Source organism: Vipera ursinii, assembly GCF_947247035.1.
Source record: "Vipera ursinii genome assembly, chromosome: 5".
Taxonomy (NCBI): domain Eukaryota; kingdom Metazoa; phylum Chordata; class Lepidosauria; order Squamata; family Viperidae; genus Vipera; species Vipera ursinii.
Genome location: NC_139518.1, coordinates 29,271,792 through 29,288,855, shown reverse-complemented (window position 1 = coordinate 29,288,855; position 17,064 = coordinate 29,271,792).

Genomic DNA, 17,064 nt, shown 5'->3' with positions numbered 1-17,064 from the left:
ATAATAATAATAATAATAATGTTGGAAGGGACCTTGGAGTTCATCTAGTCCAACCCCCTGCCCAGGCAGGAAACCCTATACTATTTCAGACAAATGGTTGTCCAGTCTCTTCTTAAAAATTTCCAATGTTGGAGCATTCACCACTTCTGGAGGCAGGTTGTTCCACTGGTTAATTCTTCTGTCAGGAAGTTTCTCATTAGTTCTAGGTTGCTTCTCTCCTTGACTAGTTTCCATCCATTGCTTCTTCTACTGCCTTCAGGTGCTTTGGAGAATAGCTTGACTCCTTCTTTGTGGCAGCCCTTGAGATATTGGAACACTGCTATCATGTCACCCCTCACCCTTCTCTTCATTAAACTAGACATACCCAATTCCAGCAACCATTCTTTATATATTTTAGCCTCCAGTTCCTTAATCATCTTTGTTGCTCTTCTCTGTATTCTTTCTACAGTCTCAATATTGTGGTGACCAAAACTGGATACAGTATTCTAAGTGTGGTCTTACCAAGGCATTGTAAAATAGTATTAATACTTCACGTGATCTTGATTCTATCCCTCTGTTAATGCAGCCTAGCACTGTGTTGGCTTTTTTGGCAGCTGCAGCACACTTTTGGCTCATATTTAAGTGATTGTCCACTAGGACTCCAAGATCCCTGTCACAGTACCACCTGTGGGTACCACCTAGGTACCCACCTATAGGTACCACCTATACTATACCTATAGTATAGGTACCACCTATACTATACCTGTGCATTTGTTTTTTCCTGCCTAAATGTAGAACCCTACTCTTTTCACCATTGAATTTCATTTTGTTAGATAGTGCCCAGTGTTCAAGTCTGTCTAGATCCTCCTGTATCTTAAGCCTATCTTCTGGAGTATTGGCTATTCCTGACAGCTTGGTGTCGTTTGCAAATTTGATGAGTTCCCCATCTATCCCCTCATCCAAATCGTTGATGAAGATGTTGAAGACCACTGGGCCCAGAACAGAGCCCTGGGGCACCCCACTACACACTTCCCCCCATGTAGATGCAGTTCCATTGAGGACCACATGCTGAGTACAGTTGGTCAGCCAGCTATGAATCCATTTGGTGGTGATGCTGTTTAACCCCCATTTTTCTATCTTATCAAGTATTAGGTTGTGATCTACTTTATCAAATGCCTTACTGAAGTCCAAGTAAATTATATCCATAGCATTCCTCTGATCCACTAATTTTGTCACTTGGTCAAAGAATGTAATAAGATTTGTCTGGCATGATCTGTTTTTGACAAACCCATGTTGGCTTTTAGTAATGACTTTGTTTGCCTCTAGGTGTTTGCTGATTCATCGTTTGATTATCTTTTCCAGAATCTTCCCAGGTATTGACGTCAGGCTGATAAGTCTGTAGTTTCCTGGATCTATTCTTTTCCCCTTTTTTGAAGATCTATTGAAACCAATGATCAATAGGGTGACACATGTTGCAGCCAGATCACCTTCACAGTTTGTGCTAGTTAATGACACCAATAAAGTTATTTATATTTGACAGTAAATTGTGTTTAGGCAGGTAGGAGTGGACTTTATTCTAAGTTCTGATGACACCAGCCAGAGCATAAACAAACTCAAAAAAGTAGTACAAAATCGGAAGATGTGGAGAAACCTGGCCATAGAACTGCTAAGAGTCAGACATGACTGACTAGATAACATCATCATCATGCATCTGTTTATTATCTGCAGTTAAAAGAAAGCTTTTATAATTTTCTAACTTGCCACTATATAATTATGACCTCACTCTTTTCATACACTTTTGCCTAAAGTGGCTCCATGAAAGTATCACCATACTAAAAGTCAATGCTAGGCACTATTCCAATGGAGCTTGAGAAGACAAGGCAGATTTGTGCATCTCTTCCTGAAAAGTGTGCCTCTGAAGCTTGCCTTCTGTTAATCTCATATCTCATTTCAAATTGGCTTGTTTGACAAAAAATGCTTTAACCTTGGAAGTTTCTTCAGAGCTGCTGCTGCTGCTATCAAAAAAAGAGAAAGACTAGCAAGAAGACCCAAACATATCATTTCTGCAGGAACTACTCTATGGCTCACTGTGCTGTGAATGATATGACTTAAACATCCAGCTGTGTACAAGTGAGACTACCCCTCTTAGATGTGTTTTTATCTTATTTAGTTTTATGCCACTTTCTCCAAATGCTTGTTCAAACTCCAGTGCACAGAGTCCTATTAGGGATGAATGGGAATTTCAAAAATCTCAGTCATACTATCCAGCAGACATCTAACTGGCTTCTGTATACAACAATTACACCTCTGTGAACACGACTGCAAGAAATCTTATACATAATATATTGAGATATATTGTTTAGTTCTTTTTCAGCAGTCTTCCTAGTAATTTTCCTGTCACTTCAAAAATGTGCAATTTAGTAAATAGCCCTTGGTGGCATTTGGGAGCTATCCCAAGGATTGACATTGACAGGGATGATAGCTATGTAACGTGGTTGGCTCTTCCTAACTTTAATTGAATATGGAAGGGTGAATACCATGCAACCTTATTAAGGTAATAAGGTTTACTCCATAAAGGTGCAGTGATAAAATACCTCACTTATTTAATTGGATTTCATTCATCTTATAGGCTGCTTGAGAACATATTTCACTTTGAAAGGTTATTTAGGAAGCTCTTTGAAATAAAATGGAAAATTACCTATATTTTGGGCCTGTCATTCAAATGATACTTTTCTAAGCAGAAGTAAAAGTTTACGTCACTGGATTCTTCTTAGCAGAAACAAAGATAGCAACTGTTTTCTTCAGCCAGTTGCTCTCCACATTTCTAGAAGGCACCACATTGGGGAAATTGAATTAAGTGTGAACTAAATAAAAGTTTAATTACTCATCATGCTTTTGTCCTTTGTAAACTAGCAGTCCTAGAATTAAAAGCTTTTTGGAAAACTGTGCTAAGTTCTATCCATTCACTCTATAGGCAGATCTACTAATATGTATGGCAGGATTGCTCAATGTGTCTGAATAATTGCTGCCAAAGGCTGAAGGAGAATATACAAGCCAAGGTGAAAATTCTCTTTGCAAGGCTTACGCTGGGAATAGAAAAATACCTTTCTACAGAATTCACTATGGCTGCTGTTGACAGTTCAGACAAAATGCTTTGGGATATGACATCTCTTGGCTAAAACTTTACCCAGAGAGGGAAAACAGGATTGCTAAAGCATTGAAAGACATTTGCATAGTTGACAATTCTTGTAACAGAATATAAAGTCAGCCCATGGAGTCTACTCTAAAGAGCCAATTTTGTTGAAAGGTGCCTGGATCCCAAATTCTGGCAATGAAAAGACTATGTTTCAAGAGTGTTTGTTAAGAAAGGAAGAAAAAGATGAATGTTTAGAAGAAGGACTGGTGGAGACTAGTTTTAGCTGCCAGCTAAAAAAATATATAGTCTTCTGGCATTTAAGTGGCACTTACAATAAAAACAGTCTAGCATTGATGTTGAATTTCAGCCAAAATACAGCAAAAATATTGCCATTCCTTGTTTGCAAAAGATTCCAAATGTATGTTACCCATGATAGCCATCTGAATATTCGGCTCACCTACCTGAATAATCTTAAGTCATGTTAGAGCTTTTAATATTTTATTTTATATTATTTTATATTTTTAATATAACTAAAAACAGTGAAAGTCCATGGAGAAATGTTCAGCCCCACCAAACTCTTAAAACTTAACATAGAATTATGAGCACCAACTTCATAATATTATCTACCTATGTTTTGGGCAAATATCTCAAAAGAATGTCAGTTTTAAATTGTCATTTTCTTTTATATAAAGGGAAGAAAAACAACCCACCAGTTATAGACCAATACAATCTGGAATTTCTGTAGCCTTTTAAAATAACTTTGATCTCATTTATAGGGAAAGGCTTTGGAGAAAACTTGAAATATCTTCCATTCATAGGTGCTCACTTGCTCACAGACTGCTTGATAACGTGTGCTGAAGAATTAGGTGTGATCAGCAGGATCAATTTTAGAAACCAGTCTTGCCCAGGAAAGTGTGCTTATAGGCATCCATACTTCAACATCCATATTAATTTCTTGGCAAAAAGGAATTCCTTGGTTAAACTAAATTGTCTAGTCCTCTTGTTATTCCACACTCTTGACTGCTGGTGGAGGGCCTTGCAAAATCATAAGGATGTAACTAGGATTCTTTGGCATTTAAAACAAACACTTGTTTATATATTAAATGGATGTATACATATTTTCTGATTGTCAAATGATTATTATTACTAACTCAGAATAGATTTTTTGGAACTTGGTTCAAGAGACCAGTGCTATCTTAGATTTTGCTCTGAAAGACTTGACTGGTATGAATGCCAACATGGGATAGTCTGTGCAATTGATGCAAATGACAACTATTACTAAGAGAAAAGTAATTCAAGGAAGAGTTGAGAGGGTGATGAAATCCTACCTAGGCAACCACTGGAATATGACAATATTGGGGAGGGAGAGGGGAATATCAGGAAGACCCACAAAGAAAAAAGCAACCAATTAATTATTGAATTATTTTCCAATTCCTCAATTTTTTCAGATAAACTGCACGTGTGGGTTCTATGCAGACACGGATACCTGAGAAAGTTGGATGTCTCCTACACATTCATGGAAAGGGAATCTCCAAATGTAAAATTCAGGCATGCTTTTAATGCTTTAAAAACATACAACAAAGCATATAGTTAAATGTTTCACATCTACATGTAGCACAGAAACATCACTCAATCTGTATAACATATAAGTAAGCCAGAATTTCAAGATGATACACAATTCTAAATAAAGCTAAATAGAATAAGCTTTCTATGCCAGCAATGCAAATGTAAAAAATATCGTTCTGAAAGGAGAAGAAAAATACATGCATAGGAAGAGAGCAAGAAGGAGAAAAACAGGATCTCTGTGAAATCTTAAGCAATAGGAATGATTATTCCTGAGTTTTCTGTTGCATAGAAATTTAAGCCAATAGATTAGAGCTAGATAGGATAAGACTGCTCAGATTTTGTGTTTCAACTAGTGTTTGGTAGCTTGAGCTAATGGATGCAGTATTATGTTGTTGGTCATTGTTCCAAACTGTTAGGAACAGTTATAACAGATAGTGGATATCAGATTTTTCACTGTCAATACGTACATGGTCCAATTATACTACATTGATTAAACACAATAATGGTTAAAGCATTGGGATTGGGACTATTAAGCTTCACGTCTCAGTCCGAGCATAAGACATAACTAGGTTCTTGTGTCATGTTCTCTCAGTCCAAAATATTCATGATGAATTGCTGTCATGAATAAAGCCACCCCTGCATATGATGCTTTGAGTGGAAAGCAGGAAATTAATGTTATAATAAAGAAGACACACATAAATAAACAAACCGTAGCTATAAAGATATGGAAAGATTAGTCACCAGTATGTTCTTCCACATCATCTACTTCTGTAAGCAACTACTGAATGGGAAAGTAGAGAACACACACTTGTTGTTTATGCCTGGAAATGGATTTTCTACTGATCTGTTACCAAGAAACCCTTTACAGTTCAAGGAACAGCATTAAAGTGAGATGTTGGATTGGATACATGGGTTTTATCAGCAGAGTAGGAAGTTGAGTCTAAATCACCTTGCATAAGAAGAGATAAGGTAATCAGTATGGCAACACACACACACACACACACACACACACACACACATACACACAAAGAGTTTGGTTACATAATTTACAGTACGTGCTAGGATTTTCCACCAGGGATAAATTACTCCTTCTTCCCTTCTGCAGAATGTTTAAATGGAAAAATCATATTGAATATATTGGTTTTCTAGAAACAATAAAGCAATTTCCTCTAGCTATTAGGAAATATAATTCACAAATATTTCCCATGTCTTTGGAAATAAGGGGACATATTTTCTGGAGGGACTATATTAAAGTAATGGTAAACATTCTAGAAACAAATGGTGGTGAAGCTTGCGCTTTTGCCAAGAAAATGACATGGTGATGTGCTTGAAATCAGCAAGAATCAATCTCAAAAGAAGGCGCTATATTTTAAACATGTTATGGGAACCTGGGGTAATGATTCTAAGCCTGTCTTGAAAGCATGAAATAATTCATGTAGCACTTTTCCAAAATCAAACTAGACAATGCTTTTGTTCTTCTACAATGGAATTCTTGTAAAGTTGGAATCTCCAAGAACCCCCAAACGCTGCTAAGCTTTTAGCATAAGGGAATAAAAAGAGGAAAAAAGTTTGCATCTCTCTTTCTTCATTTGGTTGTTATATGCATAGAATAATACTCTATCTACATCAGGTTCAAGCATAGGATAGATTTAATAAAAGTTTAAGTGGCAGTGTTGGAGGGACATTTTATCAAATGTTTTTCTTTCCTGGAAGCCCATTTTGGGTTCTGTGTTGTTGAAAAAGCTAGTTTTGTGGTCAGAAACATTAGCCTCAGAGCTGGGAGGGAACTACTAGTTTCTAAAGTCAAATGAGGAAATAGAGATTTGAATGGTCTCTGTGATGCCATCCTAGAAAATTAACAAAATATGAACTGAATTAGAAATAGTTGAACTGTTATATTTGTGACTTGCACCCTGATGTGCTATATTCCTACACTGTCATATTACATGCCATTTGGTCTCCCTCCAAACTACTGTCAGTGCTTTAGATAGGATTATAAGTATTAAGAAATAGTTATTCCAATTGTAGGAAGCAATTTCCTCTTTTAGCTAGCTTAGGTCTGATAACATCATGTCCATTTGCATGATGGCTCTGGCAACACAAATGGAGATAATTGTGAACGAATTTTAGTATATAAAATTTGGATTGTAAAATGATTTCTGAGATTCTTAGTATGTAATGATAAACATTTGTAGCTGTTAACTGAGGTGTTGTCATTTTGTTTTCAACTTTCTCAGGATACAAACATTCTTTCAGTTATCTGTCACACTAGAAATAATGCTAGAACCTTAGTAGGTAGAGTCATTTTTAAGAGATTTTCTTTCTAATTGTGATTTCATTTTTGTTGTTGTTAGTTGCGAAGTCGTGTCCAACCCATCGCGACCCTATGGACAATGTTCCTCCAGGCCTTCCTGTCCTCCACTATCTTCTGGAGTCCATTTAAGCTGACACCTACTGCTTCAGTGACTCCATCCAGCCACCTCATTCTCTGTCGTCCCCTTCTTCTATTGCCCTCGATCTTTCCCAGCATTAGGCTCTTCTCCAGTGAGTCCTTCCTTCTCATTAGGTGGCCAAAGTATTTGAGTTTTAGCTTCAGGATCTGGCCTTCTAAAGAGCAGTCAGGGTTGATCTCCTCTAGGACTGACCGGTTTGATCGCCTTGCAGTCCAAGGAACTCGCAGGAGTCTTCTCCAGCACCATAGTTCAAAGGCCTCAATTCTTTGGTGCTCAGCCTTTCTTATGGTCCAGCTTTCACTGCCATACATTGCAACTGGGAAGACCATAGCCTTGACTATACGCACTTTTGTTGACAGGGTGATGTCTCTGCTTTTTAGTGTGCTGTCTAGATTTGCCATGGCTTTCCTCCCAAGGAGCAAGCGTCTTTTAATTTCTTGGCTACAGTCCCCATCTGCAGTGATCTTGGAGCCCAGGAAAATAAAATCTGTCACTACCTCCATTTCTTCCCCGTCTATTTGCCAGGAATTGAGAGGGCCAGATGCCATGATCTTGGTTTTCTTAATGTTTAGTTTCAACCCAAGTTTTGCACTCTCCTTCTTCACCCGCAACAAGAGGCTCTTTAGTTCTTCTTCACTTTCTGCCATTAGAGTGGTATCATCTGCATATCTTAGGTTGTTGATGTTTCTTCCGGCAATCTTAATTCCAACTTTTGATTCATCTAGCCCTGCCTTTCTCATGATGTGCTCTGCATATAAGTTAAATAGGCAAGGCGACAGTATACAGCCTTGCCGGACACCTTTCCCAATTTTGAACCAATCAGTGGTTCCGTGTCCAGTTCTCACTGTTGCTTCTTGGTCCGCATATAGATTTCTCAAGAGACAAATAAGATGGTCTGGTATGCCCATCTCTTTAAGGACTTGCCACAGTTTGTTATGATCCACACAATCAAAGGCTTTAGCATAGTCAATGAAGCAGAAGTAGATGTTTTTCTGGAACTCTCTAGCTTTCTCCATGATCCAGCGTATGTTCGCAATTTGATCTCTAGTTCCTCTGCCTCTTCGAAATCCTGCCTGTACTTCTGGTAGTTCTCGATCCACATACTGCTGGAGTCTAGCTTGTAGGATTTTAAGCATAACTTTACTAGCATGAGAAATGAGTGCAATGGTGCGATAGTTTGAACATTCTTTGGCACTGCCTTTCTTTGGAATTGGAATGTAAACTGATCTTTTCCAATCCTGTGGCCACTGTTGAGTTTTCCAAATTTGCTGGCAAATTGAGTGTAGCACTTTTACTGCATCGTCTTTTAAGATTTTGAATAGCTCAGCTGGAATACTGTCACCTCCACTAGCTTTGTTGTTGCTCAGCTTTTCTAAGGCCCACTTCACTTCACATTCTAGGATGTCTGGCTCAAGGTCAGTGACCACCTCATTGTGATTATCAGGGACGTTAAGCTCATTCTTGTATAGTTCTTCTGTGTAATTTTGCCACCTCTTCTTAATCTCTTCTGCCTCTGTTAGGTCCCTGCCATTTTGGTCCTTTATCATGCCCATTTTTGCATGAAACGTTCCTTTCATCTCTCCAATTTTCTTGAAAAGATCTCTGGTCCTCCCTATTCTATTGTTTTCTTCTATTTCTTTGCATTGTTCTTTTAAGAAGGCATTCTTATCTCTTCTAGCTATTCTTTGGAATTCTGCATTTAATTGGGCATATCTTTCTTTTTCTCCCTTGCCTTTCGCTTCCCTCCTTTCCTCAGCTATTTGCAAAGCTTCCTCAGACAGCCATTTTGCTTTCTTGCATTTCTTTTTCTTTGGGATGGTTTTGGTTGCTACCTGTTGTACAATGTTGCGAACCTCTGTCCATAGTTCTTCAGGCACTCTGTGTATCAGATCTAATTCCTTAAATCTATTTGTCACCTCTACTGTATATTGAACAGGGATATGATTTAATTCATACCTGACTGGCCTAGCGCTTTTCCCTACTTTCTTTAATTTAAGCCTAAACTTTCCAACAAGAAGCTCATGGTCTGAGTCACAGTCAGCTCCTGCTCTTGTTTTTACTGACTGTATAGAGCTTCTCCATCTTTGGCTGCAGAGCATATAGTCAATCTGATTTCTGTGTTGACCGTCTGGTGATGTCCATGTGTAAAGCCGTCTCTTGGGTTGTTGCAAAAGAGTGTTTGCTATGACCATCGTATTCTCTTGACAAAATTCTATCAGCCTGTGCCCTGCTTCATTTTGTACTCCAAGGCCAAACTTGCCTGTTATTCCAGTTATCTTTTGGCTTCCTACTTTAGCATTCCAATCCCCCATGATGATAAGGACATCATTTTTTGGTGTTAGTTCTATAAGGTGCTGTAGGGCTTCATAGAACCGGTCAATTTAATCCTCTTCAGCACCGGTGGTTGGGGCATAGACTTGGACTACTGTGATATTGAATGGTTTGCCTTGGATTCGAACTGAGATCATTCTGTCATTTTGGGGATTGTATCCCAGTATTGCTTTTCCTATTTTTTTATTGACTATGAAGGCTACTCCATTTCTTCTGAGGGATTCTTGCCCGCAGTAGTATACCTGATGGTTATCTGAATTAAATTCACCCATTCCTGTCCATTTTAGTTCGCTGATACCTAAGACGTCGATGTTCAGTCTTGTCATCTCTTGTTTGACCACGTCCGGCTTTCCTTGATTCATGGATCTTACATTCCAGGTTCCTATGGAGAAAAAATCTTTACAGCATCGGACTTTCCTTTCACCACCAGACATATCCACAGCTGAGCGTCCTTTCGGCTTTGGCCCAGTCACTTCATTCTTTCTGGCGCTACTAGTACTAGCCCTTTGCTCTTCCCCTGTAGCATATTGGACGCCTTCTGACCTGAGGGGCTCATCTTCCAGCGTCATATCGTTTTGCCTTTTGGTTCTGTCCATAGGGTTTTCATGGCAAAGATACTGGAGTGGTTTGCCATTTCCTTCTCCAGTGGATCACGTTTTGTCAGAACTCTCTGCTATGACCTTTCCGTCTTGGGTGGCCCTGCACGGCATAGCTCATAGCTTCATTGAATTACGCAAGCCCCTTCGCCACGACAAGGCAGTAATCCATGAAGGGGTGATTTCATTTACTAAAATCCTATTATTTACTGAAAGGAGTTAGAAAAATTGCAGCTTAGCCTTCGTCTCTTTGAATACGTGTAATGCTCTGAAATTTGTGGTCGATACTATATCTAAATTTTAAAGTTCTTTAATAGATAAATGCTCCAACCTCTTTTCTTTTTTCTAACTTAGAAAAAAGCATTTATTAGTTTTTGCTTTTGTTAGACATTTTGAAAATAAGAAATTACCTATTGCAAATTCCTTTCAGATCAGCAGCAACTTTATGAAACTGCAGTGCTTGGTTATTTTTTTGACAGAAGTTTCAAGTACATTTAATTTCTTGCTTCACTACTTGATCTTTCAATGTTCAAAATTTGTCATGGTATTTCTTCCTCTTGCCAAAGATGAAGCCTGATGGTTGTATGGCTTATGTGGATTTTATTATATTCCTGTATACCACACACTGATCCATAATACTTAAGCCTTCACTAATTATCTGCAAGTATTGAAATAGCTCTATAATGTCCACCCTTGCATGATCATTTGAACTTTCTCAAATTCATGAAATTTCAGTGAAGTCAATTGTTAATACATTAACAAATGTTAGCATTTGTAAATTGCTGGTTTAGAAGATGGAAACTATTTCAAGGAAGAAGAAAAATTTGCAATAGTATAATTATTGTGCAATAGTAAATTTTCTCTTATGGCAGAGTGTTGAAAGATTTTGGAAGGTTGGAAAAATTTTCAGATAATTTAAGAAAATTATAAAAATCTATTCTGCTCACTATGTGATCTGAGACATATTAAGACTGTGAAACTTTGTTTTGTTAACAATTGCTTTAGAAAGAAAAAGGATTCATGCAAAAAAAGCAACCCCTTCCTATTTCTTGTGTGTTTCAACTAATGGATAAATTTCAGTTCCTTTTTCTTTGTGCCAATCCAAGTTTCCAAAGCTAAACTCTTTCAATTCCCATATAGTGCAAAATTAGGTAACCATTCAGATTGAAAACAATGATGTTACTACTTCCCCAGTTAGTACTTTATGTATAACTTAGTAGAAATGAAAACATAATTTGTATCTGGTCAGAATTCTTCAGTTGGGCTCTGCTGTGCTTTAGAAATTATTTGGGAAAAGTATTTCAGAGTGTATGAAAAGAGCACCTTTATACAATTGCTTAAAATAGCATAAAATAGAAACTTAATTTCTTGTTATATCATGTCAAGAGAAGATACCATTATAATGTGATCCTAGGAAAATATGTGGCTTTAGGAGTGTCAGGCAAGTGTGTTTGTAGACCCACATTTTGACATATCTTTCTGAATCTGAAATCAAAGCCATCCACAGCCTCATGTTTTATACTCTCACTGCATATATTTTAAGTCTGATAGAATGCAATAAATGTCTGGACAGAAAATAGACAGGTCTTCGTATACGTTACACTCTGCATATACCTTAAGCCTTCTTATACTATTTTTAACTTTTAGGTTTGGAAAGAGGAAACAAAAAGAAAAAAAAGAGAAAATGTTGAAATGCAACAGAGAGCCAGAAGAAGCTGTTGAGTATTTGGCTTTATGCCTTCTCAGCTATGAATCATTCTTGGGTTTTTTTCAGAGCACCTATAAAGATAGAAGTTATTGATGAGGCAGCAGGAAGAGAGAGACTGATTAAAAACCTACTATGACTACAATTAATTACATATTTCTAAACTAGGAAGATAATTTATTGAGAAGGCTTCACAAAGATAGACACAGTAGTGCAGCTGGCAGACTCTTCCAGGTGTTAGTTAAATGTCAGTCTAATAGAAGAGGAGGAAGATCTAGTGATGAGCTTTGAAGTATTCATGACTCCTAGAAGGTCTGTTGGGCAAACTCCAAAGCTATAAAACTATACTTACAACTGTTGTAACCCTGATTCAGAAACTCATGATGAGATTGGCTCCCCACAGCAGCTTGCGATGATAAAATCATAGCTAATTCATTGCAAATGCTACACTGATCATTTCCTGGTGATGAGAACCTTGTTGGTAGTGCAAATATGTGGTCTTTGGCTTAACTAATTATTCTATTACCATGTTTAGATTGCAGTATTCTGCAAATTAAATTGGAAATGCAAAATTTGGCAAGTTATGGAACAATCCTATATTTAAAGTTTTTGCTGCTATGCCTATTACTACTTTCAGAAGAACATATTGGGAATGAGAGTCAGTACATTAGTCCTGATGACTTTATTGTTTGTAATGTGTGCAAAATGTTGGGAACATGAAAGGCTTTGAGCTTGAAAGAATTGTTCTGGCTTGAAAATGGATTATTCTGAACCTTTTTTGAGCTTGAAATAGTACAGTTTCAAGCTTGAAACATATTTTTATATACAAAGCAAATTCAACACAAGAAAATAATAGAAATCAGGGGTACGCAATGTTTTGAATGAGGGAGAGCCATAGTGGATAATCTACCTGGTGATGAATATGAATTTATTTGTTGCTTCCCTCCAGGCTGGACCCTCCTTATGAATCAATTTCACAGAGTAGCTACAGAGAACCAATATTTAACAGACAAAGGAGAGAAAGTCAGTTTAGACTTTAGAGAAAGATTGTGCCCCCAATCTGCCAATTAATTGCCCAGTATATAGCAATTGTCATTCTGCCTGCCTGTGTTTGATACCATCTTAAGTCAAACCTGTGACATATACTGTAGAATATACATCCTAGATTAAGTAAAAATAACACCCCTTGCTAGTATTTTCTTTGGGCCAACATATTCTGTACATCTGGAAAGGGTTAATTTTTTCTCTGTACATGGCAGGTTAATTATTATCATTATTAACTCTGACTGTATTTGATCATGTGCACGTGAGTTATAGCACATCACCCCTCTGTAACACTTGATAAATTTCTACATCATCTCTCATTTTCTCAGTAGTGGACTTCAACTAATATTGGCTGGGGAATTTAAAGAACTGAATTCCACATTTCTTAAAATTGCTGAGATTGCGCTAAGCTTTGCTTGGGTAGGTTTGCTATAAGCTTACTCGGGAAAAGTGAAAGTAAATTTTGCTAGCACACTTGTTTGCCTGAGCAAGACTATCTGCTTTGATTTTTTTGGGGTGACCTCTGTCTAAGTTACTCCCAATAATATGGTTTATTTGGTTTGGCATGTGATGTTTATTCAATAAATCCTGACTTAACATAAGTTCCATCACACAGTTGCACAGATGGCAGTGCCTAGGGTTCATCTCTCTCCCACAACTAAACACCAAATCATGAGCAGTGCTTTTGCAGTAGTTATATTGATTAGTGAGAAATGACAAAAACACAATCCAGCAAATCTTACGTAGTAAAGCAGTTACATAAACTGAATCTGTACTGAATCCAAATTTCTACAAGTTCAGAAGAGGTGCTTATTTTGTTGGAGCACTATGGATTATCTGTGGTGGAAATTAATTAGGATTTGGGTCCTGTACAGTACTATAAGCTTATCAGAGAAGACCTCAGCTACTCCTTTGTCCTGACCCTTCTCTATCCTTTTTTGGTGGAAGTGGTGGTGGTGGTGGTGATGATGATAGTGTCTCTTTTCCTGGCAAGTCTATATTTACTAGGAACATTTCTCCATAGGAGAAGAGAAGTTTCAATTATCAGAAATCTGCATGACCACTTTGAATTTCCCCTGATGTACATCACTTCAGGACATAAATATCAAACCTGTTTTGGTTTCAAGCTAGCATTTTGAAAGACTCTAAGCATCAGCTGCAAAATTAGGAATTATCTGCTACACATGAAAGTCAGCTTTGCCTTCTGTTACAGCCTTTATTGAATATTTTTAAATAGCTAATAAAAGAATAATAAAGAGCCTAGGTGACAGAACCCTTCAGGGCATCTTATGATTGCCTTGCAATAAAACTAATTATAATGTTTTACAAGATAAGAGTACCAAGTGAAAGTTTTGGTTTGCAGAGAATGCATATATCAGGAATCTTCAAAAGAAGGATTCACATTTTTCCCCAAACTGCTTTAAAATGATACGATTTAAACAGGTTTTCAAGGTTTGACTGGGTTCATACCTTTGCTAACCACCAAGACTGTTGTCTGCCACCCTTACGCTGTGCTGTTGCAAACTCCACTGTGTGATCATGTGGAGTGACAAAACTGAGGAATAGGACAACAGGTAGCCCTTGACCTACGACCACAATTGAATCCAAAGTTTATATTGCTAAGCAATACATTTGTTAAGTGAGTTTTCCCCATTTTACCATCTTTCTTGCTACAGTTGTTAAGTGAATTACTGCAGTTCTTAGTAACATGGTTGTTAAGTGAATCTTGCTTCTCTGTTGACTTTGCTTCTCAGAAGGTCAGAAAAGGTGATCTTATGACCCCGGGACACTGCAACCATCATAAATGTGAACCAGCTGCTAAGCATCCAAATTTTGATCACGTGACCCTTAGGATGTTGCAACAGTTGTAAATGTGAAAAATAATCATGCTACTTTTCTCAGCGCTGTTGTAACTCTGAAGGTCACTCAATGAATGATTGTAAATTAAGGATTACCTGTAGCATCCTTTCATTGGTCTTGCACATTCCTACTGGAAATCTGTATGTCCATGGAAAATGGTGCATAAATATAATAAATATAAATATAATATAACATAAATATAAATAAATAAATATCCCCATCTCATATAAACCACCAACAGCCATACCTCCTAGAACTGACCCCATCCTCTTGGGTCTCCCACCTCTGGTGATCACAGAAAAAGATGTGCAAGGTCTATTTCACAAACAAAAGCCTGGAAAAGCACTAGGTCCAAACAACTTGTGCTGATCAATTGGTCCCCATCTTCACCCGAATCTTTAATAAATCACTACAGATGTGCTATGCTCCTTCTTGCTTCAAATGCTCTACTAAAAAAACTCTCCATCAAAGAACTGAATGACTACAGACTGGTTGCTCTGAGATCCGTAGTTATGAAAACCTTTGAAAGTTTAATGCTGGCCCACTTGAAAACCATCACAGATACACTATTGGACCCCTTGCAATTTGCCTACTGAGCAAATAGATCAGCAGATGATGCTGTTAATATAGCTCTGCACTACATTCTACAACATCTTGAATCTCCAGACCTATGCAAGGGTCCTTTTTTGTAGATTTCAGTTTGGCATTCAATACCATCATTCCAGACATTCTTCTCACTAAACTAAATCAGCTAGCCATGCCTGACCACACCTGTAAGTGGATCATAAGCTTTCTAAAAGACAGAAAGCAGCAAGTGAAGCTAGGCAAAATCACATCAGATATCTCTACAATTAGCACAGCCCCCCCCCCAGGGCTGTGTGCTCTCTCTCTCCCCTTCTCTTCTCTCTATATACCAATGACTGCATCTCAAAAGATCCCTCTGTTAAAGTACAGAAGTTTGCAGATGATACAGCAGTGATTGGCCTCATTTGAGACAACAATGAATCAGCATACAGATGGGAGGTTGAACAACTAGCTTTGAACTGAACACACTCAAAACTGTAGAAATGACAGTAGACTTTAGAAGAAACCCTACTATTCTACAACCTCTTACAATACTAGACAACACATTATCAACAGTAGAAACCTTCAAGTTTATGGGTTCTATAATATCTCAAGATTTAAAATACGGTAGACACCTAACATCAAAACTGCAATCAAAAAAGCACAACAAAAATCTTCTTCCTGCACCAACTCGGAAAGCTCAGACTGCCCAAGGAGCTGCTGATACAGTTCTACAAAGGAATTATTGAGTCTGTCATTTGCACCTCTATAACTGTCTGGTTTAGAACTACAACCAAACAAGACAGATGCAGACTTCAACCGATAGTTAGATCTGCAGAAAAAAACAATTGTTACCAGCCTGCCTTCCATTGAGGATCTGTATACTGCACGAGTAAGAAAGAGGGCTGTGAAAATATCTACAGACCCCTCACATTCTGGACATAAACTATTTCAACTTCTTCCCTCAAGACAACGCTAGGGAATTGCACACCAGAATGACTAGACATAAGGAGAGGTTTTTCCCCCCATGCCGTCAATCTGCTTGACAACTAATTACTACAACAGTGTCAAAATACTAGTAATTTATGATTAATGTATTTTCATGTTGTATATGATCATGATTATCACTATTACTTGTATGTACACTGAGAGCGTATGCACCGGAAACAAATTCTTTGTGTGTCCAACCACACTTGGCCAATAAAGAATTCTATTCTATTCTATTCTATTCTATTCTATTCTATTCTATTCTATTCTATTCTATTCTATTCTATTCTATTCTATTCTATTCTATTCTATTCTATTCTATTCTATTCACACAGAGAGGAAAAAAACCGGAGTCACTCAGAAGGCCATTGAAAGCATTTAGTTTTACTTCTTGCTCAAACTTGTTGCTGTGCTGCACTGAGATCTGAAATCAAAACTATGATCCAAAAATAGCTTTCCTTAAACTTACTGAATTTTAGAAGCTGTAGCCTAACATATCTGGAACCACCTAATTGTGGAAACCTGTTCTGTGATGTCCATTTCCACACTGGTCATTTATAGATCTTAAGATGTTACCAGACTATTTGGTATGACCATGTAAAACCTGTATTCATTGGTGATATATTGCTGTAGTGACAGTTGGAAGATACTATAATAAAGTGATATGAATTCCTACTATTGAAATGACTAATACTGTAATACTTAAAAAAGCAAAATCCATCCATTATGGTCCACTAGTATATAATTTCATTGTCAAATACAGCTGTATGTGCTTCAAAACTAATTCTAAAAAGTACTTAGATCTTAGGGTACATCTTCATGACATAACTGAACAGAAACTGA